General features: G+C 38.1%; 1 non-coding gene across 1 annotated transcript; it reads right to left on the reverse strand.

Moving 5' to 3' along the window:
* Positions 1-21,815: 21,815 nt before the first annotated feature.
* On the reverse strand, positions 21,816-21,923 carry LOC112761684 (small nucleolar RNA R71). The gene has a single exon (XR_003182067.1). It is a non-coding gene; the product is annotated as a small nucleolar RNA R71 (small nucleolar RNA).
* Between the last annotated feature and the right edge of the window lie 387 nt (positions 21,924-22,310).

Genomic DNA, 22,310 nt, shown 5'->3' on the forward strand with positions numbered 1-22,310 from the left:
GTCTGTAACTTCAGCTGGATAGTATTTTTCCAGAAATTCTCTCCTGAGCGTATCCCAGTTAGTAACAGTCGCTTCAAGTTGGGAGTAGTACCACTCCCTTGCCTTTCCCTCAAGAGAAAACGGGAAGGCAGTTAATAGAATAGAAGTTTCATTCGCACCATGACGCCTAACAGTAGAACAAGCTATCTGGAAATCCCTTAGGTGCTTAATAGGCTCTTGAGCAGGTAAGCCATGAAACTTGGGAATCAAGTTGATTAATGCAGTCTTCAGCTCAAAATCTGCAGCCAGAGTTGGATGATGCACTTGATACGGCTGTAGTGTAAAATTTGGGGCTCCATCTTCCTGGAGAGTAATCCTCCTAGGTGCTACCATGTTATCTGCACGTGAATCAACTAAATCAGTAGTAAAGGAGCTTGTTTCGCTCTCAGATGGCGGTTCAGATTCGCCCTCAGATGAGACTGGTGAATCGATAACAATCACTTCACCACCCTTAGAGGCTAACCTGCGTCGAGCTCGCCTAATACGTGAAATAGTTCTTTCAATTTCAGGGTCAAATGCAGCTAAGCTCGGATCAGGTAGTGAACGCGTCATTCAGTGAAAGAAACATATAACTCATGGTAATAAAATAAAAATAAAATATCCAAATAAAATAAAAATATGTACACTAATTAATAATTTAGCACACAATTGCAACTCCCCGGCAATGGCGCCAAAAACTGACGAGGGGCAGAAGTTAGGCCAATTAAGAGATTATAATATAATAGAACAGCGTTGCGAGTATAGCTCTTAACCAGCTAAAATCCACCTCACCAATTTAGAAGAGTGTCACAAAAATTTAGAATAGAAAAATACTGGGAGTATAAGTCCTAAGTCGTCTCCCAATGAGTTGCGAGAAAGGATGCTATTTTATTAATTAGGAATTTCCACGAGAGTTTGAGAGTTGAATAATGAGCAATTGAATAATTATAAATTAAAGCAATAAAAACTAAGAATGATTATTAATATTCTAGATAAAAAGCCTTGACTGGGGGAATGATTAATTGGAAGTTCTATCCTTGTTGGGATCTCTTAAGTGTAGTGATGAGCGGATAATTTATACGCTTTTTGGCATTATTTTTACTTAGTTTTTAGTATGATTTAGTTGGTTTTTAGTATATTTTTATTAGTTTTTAATTAAAAATTACATTTCTGGACTTTACTATGATTTTGTGTGTTTTTTTGTGATTTCAGGTATTTTCTGGCTGAAATTGAGGGAGCTGAGCAAAAATCTGATTCAGGCTGAAAAAGGACTACTGATGCTGTTAGATTCTGACCTCCCTGCACTCAAAGTGGATTTTCTGGAGCTACATAACTCCAAATGGCGCGCTCTTAATTCGTTGGAAAGTAGACATCCAGGGCTTTCCAGCAATATATAATAGTCCATACTTTGCTCAAGGATAGATGACGTAAACTGGCGTTCAACGCCAGTTCCATGTTGCAGTCTGGCGTCCAGCGCCAGAAACAAGTTACAAGTTGGAGTTCAACGCCAGAAACAGGTTACAACCTGGCGTTGAACGCCCAAAACAGCCCAGGCACGTGAGAAGCTTTAGTCTCAGCCCCAGCACACACCAAGTGGGCCCAAAAGTGGATTTCTGCACTATCTATCATAGTTTACTCATTTTCTGTAAACCTAGGTTACTAGTTGAGTATTTAAACAACTTTTAGAGATTTATTTTGTATCTCATGACATTTTTAGATCTGAACTTTGTACTCTTTGACGGCATGAGTCTCTAAACTCCATTGTTGGGGTGAGGAGCTCTGCAGCGTCTTGATGAATTAATGCAATTATCTCTGTTTTCCATTCAAACACGCTTGTTCCTATCTAAGATGTTCATTCGCACTTCACTATGAAGAAGGTGATGATCCGTGACACTCATCACCTTCCTCAATCCATGAACATGTGCCTGACAACCACCTCCGTTCTACATCAGATTGAATGAGTATCTCTTATATGTCTTAATCAGAATCTTCGTGGTATAAGCTAGAATTGATGGCGGCATTCATGAGAATCCAGAAAGTCTAAACCTTGTCTGTGGTATTCCGAGTAGGATTCAAGGATTGAATGGCTGTGACGAGCTTCAAACTCGCAATTGTTGGGCATAGTGACAGACGCAAAAGAATCAAGGGATTCTATTCTGACATGATCGAGAACCAACAGATGATTAGCCGTGCTGTGACAGAGCATTTGGACCATTTTCACTGAGAGGACGGGAAGTAGCCATTGACAACAGTGACACCTTACATACAGCTTGCCATGGAAGGAGCCTTGCATGTGTGAAGAAGAAGACAGGGAGAAAGCAGAGATTTAGAAGACAAAGCATCTCCAAAACTCCAACATATTCTCCATTACTGCATACCAAGTATTTATTTTATGTTCCCTTGTTCATTTGCAAGTCAACTGATAATTATAATTGGCCTCCTAACTGAGATTTACAAGATAACCAGAGATTGCTTCAAACCAACAATCTCCGTGGGATTCGACCCTTACTCACGTAAGGTATTACTTGGACGACCCAGTGCACTTGCTGGTTAGTGGTACGAATTGTGAAAAGTGTGATTCACAATTCGTGCACCAAGTTTTTGGTGCCGTTGCCGGGGATTGTTCGTGTTTGGACAACTGACGGTTTATTTTGTTGCTTAGATTAGGAAAAATTTTTCTTTTTGGTTTAGAGTCTCTTATTATTGTTTTTGGTTAAAATTTTAGAATCCTTATTTTCTCTTTCAAAAAAAAATTTTTTTCGAAAATTATTTTTTTTTATTGAATTTTTCTTGTTTGATCTTTAGTTTTTCTTGTTTTATGATTTTTTCTTGTTTTTCTTGTCCCTTTTCAAAACATTAGTTTTCAAAAAAATATTTTTTTTCATTCTTAGTTATTAAAAAAATAATAAAATAAAATACTTCTTCAAAACAAGTGTTACATTCATAACTCAGTTGGCTAGAGCGTTAGTCTGTGTTCTTGGTAATTGGGTTAGAATCTTTTATATTCTTTTCAAAATCTTCTTTTTCATAAATAATAATTTCTCTATTAAAATTTGTGCCAAACTTTAAGTTTGGTGTTTTCTTGTTGATTTCCCTTTGGTTTTCGAAAATTTTAGTTTGGTTTTCTAAAAATTTTAAGTTTGATGTTCTTTCTTCATGTTCTTGTGTTCTTATGATTATTCAAAGTGTTCTTGAGTTTTCTTTGTGTTTTGATCTTAAAATTTTTAAGTTTGGTGTTCCTTGGTGTTTTCCCTCCAAAATTTTCAAAAACAAGGAGCATTAGATCTAAAAACTTTAAATCTTGTGCTATCTTATTGTTTTTCTCTCTCCTCTTTAAATTCAAAAATATCTTTTCTCTCTATTTTAAAGCAAATTTTCGAAATTTACCTTTAAAATTCAGATTTTTATTTCAAAATTTAAAACCTTTTTCAAAAATCATCATATCCTTTTCAAAACATCCTAACCACTTTCTCTCTCCTCATTTTTTCAAAAATTTTCAACCATTTTTATTTATTTTATTTTAATTTATTTCAATTTTGAAATAAATAAATAAATAAATAAAAATAAAATTTTTTTTATTTTACATCATCTCCCGTTTTCCATCATGGATCTAAGTGGAAATGAACAGTCCAGGAGGACTCTGGGGTCCTATGCTAACCCCTCTACTGCTTCATATGGGAGTAGTATCTGCATACCCTCCATTGGAGTCAGTAGCTTTGAGTTGAATCCTCAGCTCATTATCATGGTACAGCAAAGCTGCCAGTATTCCGGTCTTCCACAGGAAGAACCTACAGAGTTTCTGGCACAGTTTTTACAAATTGCTGACACAGTACATGATAAGAAAGTAGATCAGGATGTCTACAGATTATTACTGTTTCCATTTGCTGTAAAAGACCAAGCCAAGAGGTGGTTAAATAACCAACCTAAGGCTAGCATAAGGACATGGAAACAGCTGACAGAAAAATTTCTGAATCAATACTTTCCTCCAAAACGGATGACACAGCTAAGGCTGGACATCCAAGGCTTTAAACAAGGAGATAATGAATCTCTTTATGATGCCTGGGAGAGATACAGAGAGATGCTACGAAAATGCCCCTCTGAAATGTTTTCAGAGTGAGTTCAGTTAGACATCTTCTATTATGGGCTTGCAGAAAGAGCTCAGATGTCTCTAGATTACTCAGCTGGTGGATCTATCCACATGAGAAAGACAATTGAAGAAGCTCAAGAGCTCATTGATATAGTTGCCAGAAATCAGCATATGTACCTAAGCAGTGACCCTTCCATGAAAGAAGAGGTTAAAACAGTAACTGCTGAACTCAGTCCTGTAAAACAAGCTGCTGAATTCAATCAGCAATTGGAATTTCTAACAAAGCAGTTAGCCGAATTCAAGGATAGACTACAAGAGACAAGGATGGCTAATATAAATATGGAAGAACAATTGAAGCAAACAAAGCAGCAGCTGTCAAAACAAATAACAGAAGAATGCCAAGCAGTTCAATTAAGAAGTGGGAAGACATTAAATACCCCACCTCAAGGCAGCAAGAAGCCAAGAAATGAGCAAACCACCCAAAATCCACCTGGGACAGTAAGAGCCCAGGGAAAAATAATTCTGGCGCTAAAATGCCAGAATTTGGATGGAAGGCTGGTGCTGAACGCCCAGACCATGCTCAGGACTGGCGTTCAACGCCAGAAACAAGTAAGGATCTGGCGTTAAATGCCCAAAGGAAGCACAGTTCTGGTATTCAGACGCCAGGAACAGATGAGGAGCTGGCGTCTAACGTCACTCCAGCTTCTAACTCTGGCACTCAATTGCCAGTAAGGGATCAGACACACACAAGTGCTGATGACAACCCATCTAAAAAGGCTTCTTCAACCACTTCTGTAGGAAATAAACTTACATCAACTAAGGTTGAGGAATATAAAGCCAAGATACCTTATCCTCAAAAACTCCGCAAAGAGGAGCAGGATAAGCAGTTTGCCCGCTTTGCAGACTATCTCAGGACTCTTGAAATAAAGATTCCGTTTGCAGAGGCACTTGAGCAAATACCCTCTTATGCCAAGTTTATGAAAGATATCTTGAGTCATAAGAAGGATTGGAGAGAAACTGAAAGAGTTCTCCTCACTGAAGAATGCAGTGCAGTCATTCTGAAAAGCTTCCCAGAAAAGCTTAAAGATCCCAGGAGCTTTATGATACCATGCATATTATAGGGTAACTGCACCAAGACAGCTCTATGTGATCTTGGGACAAGCATCAACCTAATCCCTGCATCCACTATCAGAAAGCTTGGCTTGACTGAAGAGGTCAAACCAACCCAGATCTGTCTTCAACTTGCTGATGGCTCCATTAAATACCCATCAGGCATAATTGAGGACATGATTGTCAAGGTTGGGCCATTTGCCTTCCCTACTGACTTTGTAGTGCTGGAAATGGAGGAGCACAAGAGTGCAACTCTCATTCTAGGAAGACCATTCCTAGCAACTGGACGAACCCTCATTGACGTCCAAAAAGGGGAGATAACCCTGAGAGTCAATGAGGATGAGTTTAAGTTGAATGTTGTCAAAGCTATGCAACATCCAGACACATCAGACGACTGCCTGGGCGTTGATATTATTGACTCCCTGGTGGAAGAGGTCCATATGACTGAGAGTCTCGAATCAGGGCTAGAGGACATTTTTAAAGATGTTCAGCCTGATCTGAAGGAACTAGAGGAAATAAAAGAACTTCTGAAAACTCCTCAGGAAGAGGAGAAACCTCCTAAAACCGAGCTTAAACCACTACCACCATCCCTGAAATATGCATTTCTGGGAGAAGGTGACACTTTTCCTGTAATCATAAGCTCTGCTTTAGGGCTACAGGAAGAGAAAGCACTAATTCAGGTGCTAAGGACACACAAGACAGCTCTTGGGTGGTCCATAAGTGATCTTAAGGGCATTAGCCCAGCCAAATGCATGCACAAGATCCTATTGGAGGATGATGCTAAGCCAGTGGTTCAACGACAGAGGCGACTAAATCCCGCCATGAAGGAGGTGGTGCAGAAAGAGGTCACTAAGTTACTAGAGGCTGGGATTATCTATCCTATTTCTGATAGCCCCTGGGTGAGCCCTGTCCATGTTGTCCCTAAGAAGGGAGGAATGACAGTGGTTCATAATGAAAAGAATGAACTGGTTCCTACAAGAACAGTTACAGGGTGGCGTATGTGTATTGACTACAGAAGGCTCAATACAGCCACCAGGAAGGATCACTTCCCTTTACCATTCAAAGACCAGATGCTAGAGAGACTAGCAGGTCATGAATACTACTGCTTTTTGGATGGCTATTCAGGTTACAACCAAATTGCAGTAGATCCTCAGGACCAAGAGAAAACAGCATTCACATGTCCTTCTGGAGTGTTTGCCTATAGAAGGATGCCTTTTGGTCTGTGTAATGCACCTGCAACCTTTCAGAGGTGCATGCTCTTTATTTTCTCTGATATGGTAGAGAAGTTTCTGGAAGTCTTCATGGATGACTTTTCAGTATTTGGAGACTCATTCAGTTCCTGCCTTAACCATTTAGCACTTGTTCTAAAAAGATGCCAAGAGACCAACCAAGTTTTAAACTGGGAAAAATGTCACTTTATGGTGACTGAAGGGATTGTCCTTGGGCATAAAATTTCAAACAAGGGAATAGAGGTGGATCAAGCTAAAGTTGAAGTAATTGAAAAATTACCACCACCTGCCAATGTTAAGGCAATCAGAAGCTTTCTGGGGCATGCAGGATTCTATAGGAGGTTTATAAAGGATTTTTCAAAAATTGCAAAACCTCTGAGCAATCTGCTAGCTGCTGACACGCCATTTGTGTTTGACACAAAGTGTCTGTAGGCGTTTGAGACCCTGAAAGCTAAGCTGGTCACAGCACCAGTTATTTCTGCACTAGACTGGACATTACCATTCAAACTAATGTGTGATGCCAGTGACCATACCATTGGTGCAGTATTGGGACAGAGGCATAACAAGCTTCTACATGTCATTTATTATGCTAGCAGTATTTTAAATGACGCCCAGAAAAATTACACAACCACAGAAAAAGAATTACTTGCAGTGGTTTATGCCATTGACAAGTTTAGGTCCTACTTAGTAGGATCAAAAGTGATTGTGTACACTGACCATGCTGCTCTTAAATATCTACTCACAAAGCAGGATTCAAAGCCCAGGCTCATAAGATGGGTGTTGCTTCTGCAAGAGTTTGATATAAAAATAAGAAACAGAAAAGGGACAGAGAATCAAGTAGCTGATCACCTGTCCCGAATAGAACCAGTAGCAGGAGCATCCCTCCCTCCTACTGAGATCTCTGAAACCTTTCCGGATGAGCAATTGTTTGCTATTCAGGAAGCTCTGTGGTTTACAGACATTGCAAACTATAAGAAACAAGGTTCTCCTTCTGTAACCATGGAGAGGAAGCATGAAAAGCTTCTCTCACTGCAGAGTCAACCAAAGCCCCCATAGTCAAACTCTAAGTTTGGTGTTGGGAGGCCACAACCAAACTCTAAGTTTGGTGTTGAACCTCCACATTCAACTTCTAAGTTTGGTGTTGGGAGGTCCCAACCTTGCTCTGATTATCTGTGAGGCTCCATGAGAGCTCACTGTCAAGCTATTGACATTAAAGAAGCGCTTGTTGGGAGGCAACCCAATGTTATTTAATTATATCTATTTATTTTCCATGGCTATTTTATGTTTTCTTTAGGATGATGATCATGTGAAGTCACAAAAACAAATGGAAAATCAAAAACAAAATGAAAAATAGCATGAAAAAATAGCACACCCTGGAGGAAGATCATTCTGGCGTTTAAACGCCAGAAACAAGCATTTGTCTGGCGTTTAACGCTAGAAACAAGCACCAAGCTGGCGTTTAACGCCAGAAACAAGCATCAGTCTGGCGTTAAACGCCAGAAACAGGCTACATTTGGGCTTTTAATGCCAGAAACAGGCAGCAGTCTGGAGTTAAACGCCAGGATTGCACAGTAAGGGCATTTTATACGCCTAATTGGAGCAGGGATGCTAAATCCTTGACCCCACTGGATCTGTGGACCCCACAGGATCCCCACCTATCTCACCATTCAAATTCAAACCACTCCCCTCCCAAACCCACCCATTCACACACTTCTATCTCCTCCATCTTCTCCACTTCTTTTTTCTTTTGCTCGAGGACGAGCAAACCTTTTATGTTTGGTGTGGTAAAAGCATTGCTTTTGGTTTTCCATCATTCAGAGGTAGAGCAATTGACTACAGATCAAAGAGCTATGAAGAAAGAGCAACAAAGGCAAAAAAGAAACATAGAGGAGCTCAAGAGCACCATTGGTCCTTCAAGAAAAGGAAGACGCCACCCTCATTAAGGTGGACCCATTCCTTAATCTCCTTGTTCTTATTTTCCTGTTTTTCATTTACTATGCTTCATGTTTAATTATGTTTGTGTCTTCACTATATGATCACTAGTATCTAAGTGTCTATGTCTTAAAGATATGAATGTCCTATGAATCCATCACCTTTCTTAAATGAAAATTATTTTCTGAAAAAGAAAAAGAAGTACATGAATTTCGAATTTTAAAATAGTTTAATTATTTTGATGTGGTGGCAATACTTTTTATTTTCTGAATGAATGCTTGAACAGTGCATATGTCTTTTGAATTTGTTGTTTATGATTGTTAAAATTGTTGGCTCTTGAAAGAATGATGAAAAAGGAGAAATGTTATTTGATAATCTGAAAAATCATAAAAATGATTCTTGAAGCAAGAAAAAGCAGTGAAGAACAAAGCTTGCAGAAAAAATAGCAAAAAAAAAAAAGAGAAAAAGCAAGCAGAAAAAGCCAAAAGCTCTTAAAACCAAAAGGCAAGAGCAAAAAGCCAGTAGCCCTTAAAACCAAAAGGCAAGGGTAAATAAAAAGGATCCCAAGGCTTTGAGCATCAGTGGATGGGAGGACCTAAAGGAATAAAATCCTAGCCTAAGCGGCTAAACCAAGCTGTCCCTAACCATGTGCTTGTGGCGTGAAGGTGTCAAGTGAAAACTTGAGACTGAGCGGTTAAAGTCAAGGTCCAAGGCAAAAGAAGAGTGTGCTTAAGAACCCTGGACACCTCTAATTGGGGACTCTAGCAAAGCTGAGTCACAATCTGAAAAGGTTCACCCAGTTATGTGTCTGTGGCATGTATGTATCCGGTGGTAATACTGGAAAACAGAGTGCTTAGGGCCACGGCCAAGACTCATAAAGTAGCTGTGTTCAAGAATCAACATACTGAACTAGGAGAATCAATAACACTATCTAAATTCTGAGTTCCTATAGATGCTAATCATTCTGAACTTCAAAGGATAAAGTGAGATGCCAAAACTGTTCAGAAGCAAAAAGCTAATAGCCCCGCTCATTTAATTAACAATGATCTTCATAGATGTTTTTGGAATTCATTGTATATTCTCTTCTTTTTATCCTGCTTTGTTTTTAGTTGCTTGGGGACAAGCAACAATTTAAGTTTGGTGTTGTGATGAGCGGATAATTTATACGCTTTTTGGCATTGTTTTTACTTAGTTTTTAGTATGATTTAGTTGGTTTTTAGTATATTTTTATTAGTTTTTAATTAAAAATCACATTTCTGGACTTTACTATGAGTTTGTGTGTTTTTCTGTGATTTCAGGTATTTTCTGGCTGAAATTGAGGGAGCTGAGCAAAAATCTGATTCAGGCTGAAAAAGGACTGCTGATGCTGTTAGATTCTGACCTCCCTACACTCAAAGTGGATTTTTTGGAGCTACAGAACTCTAAATGGCGCGCTCTCAATTGCGTTGAAAATTAGACATCCAGGGCTTTCCAGCAATATATAATAGTCCATACTTTTCTCAAGGATAGACGACGTAAACTGGCGTTCAACACCAGTTCCATGTTGCAGTCTGGCGTCCAGCGCCAGAAACAAGTTACACGTTGGAGTTCAACGCCAGAAACAGGTTACAAACTGGCGTTGAACGCCCAAAACAGCCCAGGCACGTGAGAAGCTTTAGTCTCAGCCCCAGCACACACCAAGTGGGCTCCAGAAGTGGATTTCTGCACTATCTATCATAGTTTACTCATTTTCTGTAAACCTAGGTTACTAGTTGAGTATTTAAACAACTTTTAGAGATTTATTTTGTATCTCATGACATTTTTAGATCTGAACTTTGTACTCTTTGACGGCATGAGTCTCTAAACTCCATTGTTGGGGGTGAGGAGCTCTGCAGCGTCTTGATGAATTAATGCAATTATCTCTGTTTTCCATTCAAACATGCTTGTTCCTATCTAAGATGTTCATTCGCGCTTCACTATGAAGAAGGTGATGATCCGTGACACTCATCACCTTCCTCAATCCATGAACGTGTGCCTGACAACCACCTCCGTTCTACATCAGATTGAATGAGTATCTCTTAGATGTCTTAATCAGAATCTTCGTGGTATAAGCTAGAATTAATGGCGGCATTCATGAGAATCCGGAAAGTCTAAACCTTGTCTGTGGTATTCCGAGTAGGATTCAAGGATTGAATGGCTGTGACGAGCTTCAAACTCGCAATTGTTGGGCGTAGTGACAGACGCAAAAGAATCAAGGGATTCTATTCCGACATGATCGAGAACCAACAGATGATTAGCCGTGCTGTGACAGAGCATTTGGACCATTTTCACTGAGAGGACGGGAAGTAGCCATTGACAACGGTGACACCTTACATACAGCTTGCCATGGAAGGAGCCTTGCGTGTGTGAAGAAGAAGACAGGGAGAAAGCAGAGATTCAGAAGACAAAGCATCTCCAAAACTCCAACATATTCTCCATTACTGCATACCAAGTATTTATTTTATGTTCCCTTGTTCATTTGCAAGTCAACTGATAATTATAATTGGCCTCCTAACTGAGATTTACAAGATAACCAGAGATTGCTTCAAACCAACAATCTCCGTGGGATTCAACCCTTACTCACGTAAGGTATTACTTGGACGACCCAGTGCACTTGCTGGTTAGTGGTACGAATTGTGAAAAGTGTGATTCACAATTCGTGCACCAAGTAGTATTAAAAAGGTTATTATTTTCACTTAGTTAACCCTTACTAAATAAAGGAAAGTCAAGTGATTGAGCTAACTCTTATTCGCAAATCCTAGTCCTCTCCCTTGGGAAGGTCTAGCGTTAGTAAATACAGAACTAGCCAACAACTTCCAGCTTAATCAACACCTAAGCCTTCCAACTCAAGTGTCTCCTCCTAATCAACCCCATGTCAAGTATGGAGTCTACTCCATTGACATGAATATAACGCTCATAAAAATATAAAAAGAAGACATGATGAATTTAAATAAAATAGGGATTCAAAATTGATTAAAAATAAAAGTAATCATTTGCATTAACAATTCATGAAAATAATCCACTTACTACTTTAAACAAGAATTAAAAATATGGAATAAATAAAAGAGTAAGTAAGGAAACAAACTAGAATAGTATCTTCAATGGAGGTAATGACTCTTCAATATCCAAAAGCAAAAGCAATAAATTGGGAATGTAAAGAGAACCTAGAGGAAGAGTAATTCACTCTAGATTCAGATCTAAAAACCTAAAACTATCCTAATGAGAATATGTGAAGTCGTCTCTTGAGTCTCTGCATGTTCCCTGGCTTTATTCTGTGTTTCTGGGCTGAAAATTGGGTCAAAAGGCGGCCCGAAATCACCCCCAGCATTTTCTGTTAAGTTTGCAGATTGCGCAGGTCACACGTATGCGTCATCCACGCATTCGCGTCATTCAGCGATTTTTCTTATCACGCAAGAGTGTCGTCCACGTGTTCGCGTCATTTGTGCAGACTCCAATCCACGCGTACGCGTCAGGCACGCGCACGCGTCACTGTAATTTTCTCTATTCCGTGCGCTCGCGTAAGCCATGCGTACGCGTCGGTGTCCACTGGTCATCTCCTTAGTTTCTTGTGTTCCTTCCATTTTTGCAAGCTTCCTCTCCATTCTCTAAGCCATTCCTACCCTATAAAGCCTGAAACACTTAACATACGAATCACGGCATTGAATGGTATAGGAGAATTAAAATATACTAATTAAAGATCTCTAGGAAGCAAGTTTTCAATCATAAAACAATACTAGGAAGGGATTATAAAATCATGCAAATCGTATGAAAAAGTAAGTAAAGGCTTGATGAAACCACTCAATTAAACACAAGATAAACCATAAAATAGTGGTTTATCAGTAGGCATGGATGACGCGTACGTGTGGCAGGGATCTACGCTCTTCAGCCAAGAGTGTTACGCTCTCTTTCAAAGAGCGCTTGCGATATTCTTCAAAGATGGATTCAAAGTTTGGCTGGCGACGCGTACGCGTGGATGTGGCATTGGTGAAGGTTCACACAAACGCATGAATGGAGCAGCAACGTGGAAGTGACATTTTGACATCCACGCGTACGCGTGGAGGACGCGTACGCTTGGGAGAGCGTTCTTGGCACGAGCGCTAAGTTCTCATGGAGAGCGCTACCAAGGGACGCATAGGCATATATCACGTGTACGCGTGACAAGTACTGAGAAGATGACGACGCGCACGTGTAGAAGATGCGTACGCGTCGGTGCCTAAGCGCTCCATTTTCTCAAAGAGCGCTACATTCTCCTAGAGCTGAATTCAAGTACAAATTAAAAAGCCCACTTGAAGCGCTGGCAAGTACACCTGAAGCAGCCACTAAACTATTATAAATAGGGGGCATCTTGAATTTTAGGGGGCTTCTTCTGGATCTTCTTTTTTAGTTTCTTTTTCTTTTCAGATCTCTTTTGTACTTTTGCTCTTTTGAAATTTACCTTATGCTGAGACTCTACTTTCTATTTTACAATTTTATTTTCCAGTTCTGAATTTTATTTTTCAGTTTTCATCTTCTGTTTCCAATTTTATTTTCTCTTTCTTTTCTATGTTCAGTCTAATTTCCAATTTGAGAATTCTGTTTAAACTTAGAGCTATGAATCACTAAACCCCATGTTCACTAGAAGTTGATAAAGCTAAGATAGAGATCATAGAAAAGCTTCGTATACCAGTTAATGTGAAAGCAGTAAGAAGTTTCTTAGGGCATGCTGGCTTTTATAGGAGATTCATCAAAGATTTTTCAAAGATAGCTAAATCACTAAGCAACTTGTTAGTAGTTGACAATCCTTTTGTCTTTGATGAGAGCTGTAAGCATGCCTTTGAAACTTTGAAAAATAAATTCACTACAGCACCAATCATCACACCCCCAGACTGGGAATTTCCTTTTGAACTCATGTGTGATGCAAGTGACTTTACAATTGGTGTTGTATTGGGACAGAAAAAGGATAAGCCGCATCATGTTATATATTATGCGAGTAAGGTATTAAATGAAGTACGAAAAAATTACACCACCACAGAAAAAGAACTCTTGGCAATTGTATATGTATTTGATAAATTTATACAATACTTGATTGGTTCTAAAGTTGTAGTGTATACTGACCATGCTGCTCTCAAGTATCTCATCTCTAACTAGGATGCCAAGCCAAAACTCATCAGGTGGTTGCTATTACTACAAGAGTTCGATATTGAAGTAAGGGATAGGAAAGAAAGTGAGAACCAAGTTGCAGACCATCTTTCAAGACAACCACAAGGGACTAACCAAGAATCTTCACAACCAGTAAATGAGAAATTTCTAGATGAACATCTTTTGCAAATCCAACAAGCTCCTTGGTTTGCAACTATGGCAAACTATAAAGTAGGAAGAAGCATACCAGAAGATTTTACTAGACAGCAAGTGAAGAAGTTGCTCACTGAAGCCAAGTTATTCTTGTGGGATGAGCCATTTCTGTTCAAAAGATGCCCAGATGAAATGATTAGGAGATAAATACCAGAGGAGGAAATGAAAAATATTTTATGGCATTGTCACAATTCAAGCTATGGTGGCCACTTTGGAGCAGGGAGAACAGCTGCAAAAATCCTTCAGAGTGGATTCTATTGGCCTTCTATTTTCAAGGATGCTAGAGAATTTGTAAACCAATACAATGAATGCCAGAGAATAGGAGGCTTAACAAGGAAGAATGAGATGCCTCAAAAATATATTTTGGAGTTGGAACTATTTGACATATGGGGAATTGACTTCATGGGCCCCTTTCCTCTATCATACTCTTTCAAATACATCCTGGTGGCTGTAGAATATCTTTCAAAATGGGTGGAGACCATAGCAACCACCACATGTGATGCTAATGTGGTTTTGCAGTTTCTCAGAAGAAACATTTTCACTAGGTTTGGAATACCAAAGGGACTCATAAGTGATGGTGGGAGTCATTTTTGAAATAAACATCTGAACACCCTCATTCATAGATATGGAGTAACACATAAGGTAGCTACACCTTACCACCGACAGACCAATGGCCAGGCTGAGCTAGCAAATAGGGAGCTAAAGAAGATTTTGGAGAAGACTGTGGGAGCCACAAGAAAAGACTGGGCAAGGAAACTAGTTGATGCCCTTGATAAACCCCATTTGGAGGGTTTATCTTGTGTTGAATTTAGAGGATTTTATAAGCTTTTAACCCACATTTATCCAATGAAATAGCATGGTTTTATAACTTCTCCTTTAATTGTGCTTAAGAGTGAAAACATACTTTCTAGGTCTTTAATTAGCTAAATTTAATTCACCTTTGATTCCATTAGATGCCTTGATATATTTGTTAAGTGATTTCAGATTTAGGAGGCAAAGATTGGATCAAGGAAATGAAGGAAAAGCATGTATAAATGGAGAACTCATGAAGAAATGAAGAAATCGCAAAAGCTGTCAAGCCTACCTCATTGCACTTAAACGACCATAACTTGAGCTACAAAGGTCCAAATGATGCGGTTCTAGTTGCGTTGGAAAGCTAACATCTGGGGCTTCGAAATGATATAAGATTTTCCATGGTTGCATTTTGCATAGGGACGCGCACGCGCACGGTACGTGTACGCGCCCATGGGCGCACACAATTCACTTAGTCAAACACATGGCCAGCGATTTTAGAAGCCTTGTGGGCCCAATCCAACTCATTTCTGATGCTATTTAAGCCAAGGATTGAAGAGAAATTAACATACTTCCACACATTAGTTTATTTTAGTTTAATTTTTGGAGGGAAAGTTAGTTTTAGAGAGAGAAGCTCTCACTTCTCTCTAGAATTAGGAATTAGGATTAGGATTAGTTCTTAGATCTAGGTTTTCATTCATGCCTTCTTCTACTTTTGCTTCTCAATTCTTGTTGCTACATTTATCTTCCTCTATTCTTTTGTTGTAATCTCTTCTATTTTGTTTCCATGCTTTGTTATAGATCTATTTTTGTTCCTTCTCTTCTCTTTCAATTCAATTAGAGGTAATTCATAATAATTGTGTTCCTTTTTATTGTTGTTGTTAATTCATTGCCATAATTGTTGTTAGATTCTATTTTTGTTGTCAATTTACTTTGCTTTCCTTTTATGCCTTCCAAGTATTTGATAAAATGCTTGGTTGGATTTTAGTGTAGATTTCATACCTCTTGCCTTTGGTAGAGTAATTAGTGACGCTTGAGTTGTCTAATTCCTTTGTTGATTGTTGATTAGAAGTTGCTAATTGATTTGGATACCACTAAAGCTAGTCTTTTCCTTGGGAGTTGGCTAGGACTTGTGGAATCAAGTTGATTCATCCACTTGACTTTCCTCCATGGTTAGAGGTTAACTAAGTGGTAGCAATGGACAATTTGTGGTCACAATTGAGGAGGATAACTAGGATGGAACTTCTAGTTCTCATACCTTGCCAAGAGCTTTGTTAGTTGTTAGTTTATTTCCTTTGCCATTTATATTTCTTGCCTATTATTCCAAAAATCCCAAACAATACCTCATAACCAATAACAAGAACATTTGTTTGCAATTCCTAGGGAGAACGACCCGAGGTTCAATACTTCGGTTTATAAATTTAGGGGTTTGTTACTTGTGACAAACAATCTTTTGTATGAAAGGACTATTGTTGGTTTAGAAACTATACTTGCAATGAGATTTCAATTGTGAATTCTAGACCACACAAAAGTCTAATCATCAAAATGGCGCCGTTGCCGGGGAGTTGCAATGGTATTATGTTATTGGTTATTGTATATATGTGAATAGTGTGAATAGCTTGTCTTTTGCTTGTTTACTAGATTTTGTTAGTTTTATTTTGCTTTTCCCCCATGAATTCTCACTTTGGCTATGAGCTTGGTTCTAATTGTGTTGTAGGAAATGTGAACTTCAATGACCACATACATCAAAGATGGAACCAACAAAACTCCTATTGGGAGGTCTCTAATAAACCCCGTTTTTAGGGTTTATCATGCATAGATTTAAGAGTTTTATCAATAATCTTCCACACTTATTCATATAAAACTGTGTGATTTTGTGTTGCTTTCCCCATTTTTCCTCATAGATAAAAATATGCTTCGTTTGCATCAAAATTGATATATTGTAATCCTCCTCTATTACCATTCGATGCCTTGATCCATTTGTTAAGTGGTTTCAGAAGTTATAGGGCAAAAATGGCTAAGAGGAATGAAGGAAGCATGCATGAATGGAAGGTGCATGGAATAAATTAAAGATTTGAAGTTTGCACATGCATGCGCACGCGCACCGTGCACGTACGCGTGGATGCGTACACCCAGAGCCAGCGCAGTGGAGTCGAGCGAGGAGCCAGTGCGCTTATATGGCTGGGCCATATTTCCTATGACGCTCGCGCGCACCATACGCCTGCGCGCGGATCGTAAAAAGACCCCAGGGACGCGTACGCGTGCCGTGCGCGTACGCGTCGATGGACGCACGTGATTTTTTAATCAAAATACGTGACCAGTGATTTCAAGGAGTCCCAGGCCCTGTTTTGGAGCAGAATTTTGGAGGGAAAAGCTTAAGAAGACCAAGGATTAGGAGTGTTAGGACAATTAGTCATGATTCTAGATATTTAAAGAGTTAGTTACATTTTGTTTTTAGAGAGAGAAACTCCAACTTCTCTCTAGGTTTTCACTTCCTCCATTGTAAGTTTTCTTTTAATTCTTGGTGAGATCTATTGCTAATTGACTTTTTGTTTTGATACAAGTGTAGATCCACTCTTCTTCTACTCTTAATTGATGTTCTTTTGATTCAATTTCTTAGATCTAGATTTGTTTGATTTTGTTACTTTGGATTTGGATTACTGAATTGTGTCATTTCATTCAATTACTTAATTGTTGATGATTGTGTGGATTAGATAGCTTTAATTCAATTTTCTTCTCTCAATTACATCATGTCTTCTATGATTGTCTACCAATTGTTTGTGATAATGACAACCCTAGCTATGGAGTAGATTTCTCTTACTTGGCTTAGGGGTTGAGTTATTGGAGACACTTGAATAGTGGATATCAATTGTAGATTATGAATTGAGAGTTGCTAATTGACTTAGAGTGCAATAAAGCTAGACTTCCCTAGGGTGAGACTAGGACTTGTGACTCAAGTTAGTTACTCTCACTTGACTTTCCTCCATTGTTAGGGGGTTAACTAAGTGAAGCAATAATCAATTTTTATCATAATTGAAGGAAACTATAATGATGGAACTTCCAAGGCTCACCCTTAGCCAAGGCCTTTATCTCAATTAATTGTTGTTTGCTTTTGTTAGCTTGACTTCTTGCACCAATTCTCAAAACCATAAAAGCTTTCCTAATCAATGATGTGCTTTCTAAGGCAATTCCTAGGGAGAACGACCCGGGATTAACACTCTCGGTAATAGATTTTAGAATTATTTGATGCGATATTTGCGTGTTGTTAGACTATACTCACGATTGGATTCATTGCTAATTTCTAACCGGCATAAGAAAATTCGGTTCATCAGTCTCCTTTCAAGTTAGTGTATGGTAAATGATGAGCGGATAATTTATACACTTTTTGGCATTATTTTTAGTATGTTTTTAGTAGAATCTAGTTACTTTTAGGGATGTTTTCATTAGTTTTTATGTTAAATTTACATTTTTGGACTTTACTATGAGTTTGTGTGTTTTTCTATGATTTCAGGTATTTTCTGGCTGAAATTGAGGGACTTGAGCAAAAATCAGATTCAGAGGTTGAAGAAGGACTGCTGATGCTGTTGGATTCTGACCTCCCTCCACTCAAAGTAGATTTTCTGGAGCTACAGAACTCAAAATGGCGCGCTTCTAATTGCGTTGGAAAGTAGACATCCAGGGCTTTCCAGAAATGTATAATAGTCCATACTTTGAACGAGTTTAGATGACGTAAAAGGGCGTTGAACGCCAGTTCTATGCTGCTGTCTGGAGTTAAACGCCAGAAACAAGTCACAAACCAGAGTTGAACGCCAGAAATACGTTACAACCTGGCGTTCAACTCCAGAAAGAGCCTCTGCACGTGTAACATTCAAGCTCAGCCCAAGCACACACCAAGTGGGCCCCGGAAGTGGATTTATGCATCAATTACTTACTTCTGTAAACCTTAGTAGCTAGTTTATTATAAATAGGACTTTTTACTATTGTATTAGACATGTTTGATCAGTTGTATGCTATCTTAGATCACGTTTGAGGGCTGGCCTCTCGGCCATGCCTGGACCTTTCACTTATGTATTTTCAACGGTAGAGTTTCTACACTCCATAGATTAAGGTGTGGAGCTCTGCTGTTCCTCAAAGATTAATGCAAAGTACTACTGTTTTCCATTCAATTCATCTTATTTCGCTTCTAAGATATTCATTCGCACATCAACCTGAATGTGATGAACGTGACAATCATCATCATTCCCTATGAACGCGTGCCTGACAACCACCTCCGTTCTACCTTAGATTGAATGAGTGTCTCTTAGATCTCTTAATCGGAATCTTCGTGGTGTGAGCTAGAATGATGGCGGAATTCAAGAGAATCCGGAAAGTCTAAACCTTGTTTGTGGTATTCCGAGTAGGATTCAATGATTGAATGACTGTGACGAGCTTCAAACTCGCGAGTGCTGGGCGTAGTGACAGACGCAAAAGGAGGGTGAATCCTATTCCAGCATGATCGGGAACCTCAGATGATTAGCCGTGCCGTGACAGGGCATCTTGGACCATTTTCACAAGAGGAGGGGATGTAGCCACTGACAACGGTGATGCCCTTGCATAAAGCCAACCATGGAAAGGAGTAGGATTGATTGGATAAAGACAGCAGGAAAGCGGAGGTTCAGAGGAACGAATGCACCTCCATACGCTTATCTGAAATTCTCACCAATGATTTACATAAGTATTTCTATCCTTCTTTTATTACTAAATTTCGAAAACTACATAACTATTTTATATCCGCCTGACTGAGATTTACAAGGTGACCATAGCTTGCTTCATACCAACAATCTCCGTGGGATTCGACCCTTACTCACGTAAGGTATTACTTGGACGACCCAGTGCACTTGCTGGTTAGTTGTGCGAAATTACATTGTGAAGTAATTTTCGTGCACCAAGTTTTTGGCGCCGTTGCCGGGGATTGTTCGAGTTTGGACAACTGACGGTTCATCTTGTTGCTCAGATTAGGTAATTTTCTTTTTGTTTTATTTTCAAAAAATTTTCAAAAATCTTTCAAAAAAAAAATTTCTCCTTTGTTTTCGAAAAAAATTTTTAAAATAAAAATGTTTTCAAAAATATATTTTTCTTCAGAATTTTTAAAAATGAATTCTAGTGTTTCATAAAGCATGTTGAAGCCTGGCTGGCTGTAAAGCCATAACTGTAGGGCATGTTAGACGTGTCATGTCTGAATTACATACTAAAGCTTGGCTGGCTATTAAGCCATGCCTGACCCTTTGATTGGAGCTTTAGAGTATAAGATTCCTGGAATTCATATTAAAAATTTTGGAATCCTTATTTTTGTTTTTCAAATAATTTTCGAAAAAATACAAAAAAAAAATCATAAAATCATAAAAATAAAAAATATTTTGTGTTTCTTGTTTGAGTCTTGAGTCATGTTATAAGTTTGGTGTCAATTGCATGTGCATCTTGCATTTTTTCGAAAATTCATGCATTCATAGTGTTCTTCATGATCTTCAAGTTGTTCTTGGTAAGTCTTCTTGTTTGATCTTTGCATTCACATGTTTTGTGTCTTTTCTTGTTTTTCATATGCATTCCTGAATTCTTTATGTCTAAGCATTAAAAAATTCTAAGTTTGGTGTCTTGCTTGTTTTCTTTGCATTAAAAAAATTTTTCAAAAATAAGTTCTTGATGTTCATCTTGACATTCAAAGTGTTCTTGGTGTTCATCTTGACATTCATAGCATTCTTGCATGCATTCATTGTTTTGATCCATAACTTTCATGCATTGCATCATTTTTCTTGTTTTTCTCTCTCATCATAAAAATTCAAAAATCAAAAAAATATCTTTCCCTTTTTCTCTCTTAAAATTTCGAAAATTAGATTTGACTTTTTCAAAAATTTTTAAAATCCAGTTGTTTTTATGAGTCAAATCAAATTTTCAATTCAAAAATCTTAATCTTTTTCAAAAAAAATCAAATCTTTTTTCATTTTTTCTTAGTTATTTTCGAAAATTTCATAAATATTTTTCAAAAATCTTTTTCTTAATTTTACATCATATTTTCGAAAATAACATCATCAATTAATGTTTTGATTCAAAAATTTCAAGTTTGTTACTTGCTTGTTAAGAAAGATTCAAACTTTGAGTTTTAAAATCACATCTTGTGATTTCTTGTGAATCAAGTCATTAATTGTGATTTTAAAAATCAAATCTTTTTCAAAACAAATTTCAATCATATCTTTTCAAAATATCTTTTTATCTTATCTTTTTCAAAATTTGATTTTAAAATATCTTTTCTAACTTCTCATCTTCTTATCTTTTCAAAAATTGATTTTCAAAATTTGTTTCAACTAACTAACTAACCTTTTGTTTGTTTCTTATCTTTTTCAAAACTACCTAACTAACTCTCTCTCTCTCTAATTTTCGAAAATATCTTCCCTCTTTTTCAAAATTTCTTTTTAATTAACTAATTATTTTAATTTTTGATTTTAATTTTCGAAAATTACTAATCTTTTTCAAAAACTATTTTCGAAAATCACTAACTCTTTTTTCAAAAATAATTTTCGAAAATCCTTCTCCCTCATCTTCTTCTAATTATTTATTCATCTACTAACACTTCTATTTATCTCACATCTCTGCTCTCCTCACCCTTGTGTTTCTTTCACTACATTACATTCTTTGTCCCCTTCCTTTCTTCCACTTACATAAGGACCTCTATACTGTGGTATAAAGGATCCTTGTTATTATTATTATTTTTCTGTGCCCTCTTCTTTGTCATATGCAGGAGCAAGGACAAGAACATTCTTGTTGAAGCTGATCCAGAATCTGAAAAGACTCTGAAAAGGAAACTAAGAGAAGCTAAATTACAACAATCCAGCAAGCACCTTTCAGAAATTTTCGAACAGGAAGAGGAGATGGCAGCCAAAAATAATAATAATGCAAGGAGGATGCTTGGTGACTTCACTGCACCTAATTCCAATTTACATGGAAGAAGCATCTCCATTCCTGCCATTGGAGCAAACAATTTTGAGCTGAAACCTTAGCTAGTTTCTCTGATGCAGCAGAACTGCAAGTTTCATGGACTTCCATCTGAAGATCCTTTTCAGTTCTTAACTGAATTCTTTCAGATCTGTGATACTGTTAAGACTAATGGAGTAGATCCTAAAGTCTACAGGCTCATGCTTTTCCCTTTTGCTGTAAGAGACAGAGCTAGAATATGGTTGGACTCTCAACCCAAAGACAGCCTGAACTCTTGGGATAAGCTGGTCACGGCTTTCTTAGCCAAGTTCTTTCCTCCTCAAAAGCTAAGAAAGCTTAGAGCTGATGTTCAAAACTTCAGACAAAAAGAAGGTGAATCCCTCTATGAAGCTTGGGAAAGATACAAACAGCTGACCAAAAAGTGTCCTTCTGACATGCTTTCAGAATGGACCATCCTGGACATATTCTATGATGGTTTATCTGAGTTATCAAAGATGTCATTGGATACTTCTGCAGGTGGATCCATACACCTAAAGAAAACGCCTGCAGAAGCTCAAGAACTCATTGACATGGTTGCTAATAACCAGTTCATGTACACTTTTGAGAGGAATCCTGTGAGTAATGGGACGCCTATGAAGAAGGGAGTTCTTGAAATTGATACTCTGAATGCCATACTGGCTCAGAATAAAATATTGACTCAGCAACTCAATATGATTTCTCAGAGTCTGAATGGAATGCAAGCTGCATCCAACAGTACTCAAGAGGCATCTTCTGAAGCAGAAGCTTATGATTCTGAGAACCCTGCAATAGCAGAGTTAAAATACATG

Source organism: Arachis hypogaea, chromosome 16 (assembly GCF_003086295.3).
Source record: "Arachis hypogaea cultivar Tifrunner chromosome 16, arahy.Tifrunner.gnm2.J5K5, whole genome shotgun sequence".
Lineage (NCBI taxonomy): Eukaryota > Viridiplantae > Streptophyta > Magnoliopsida > Fabales > Fabaceae > Arachis > Arachis hypogaea.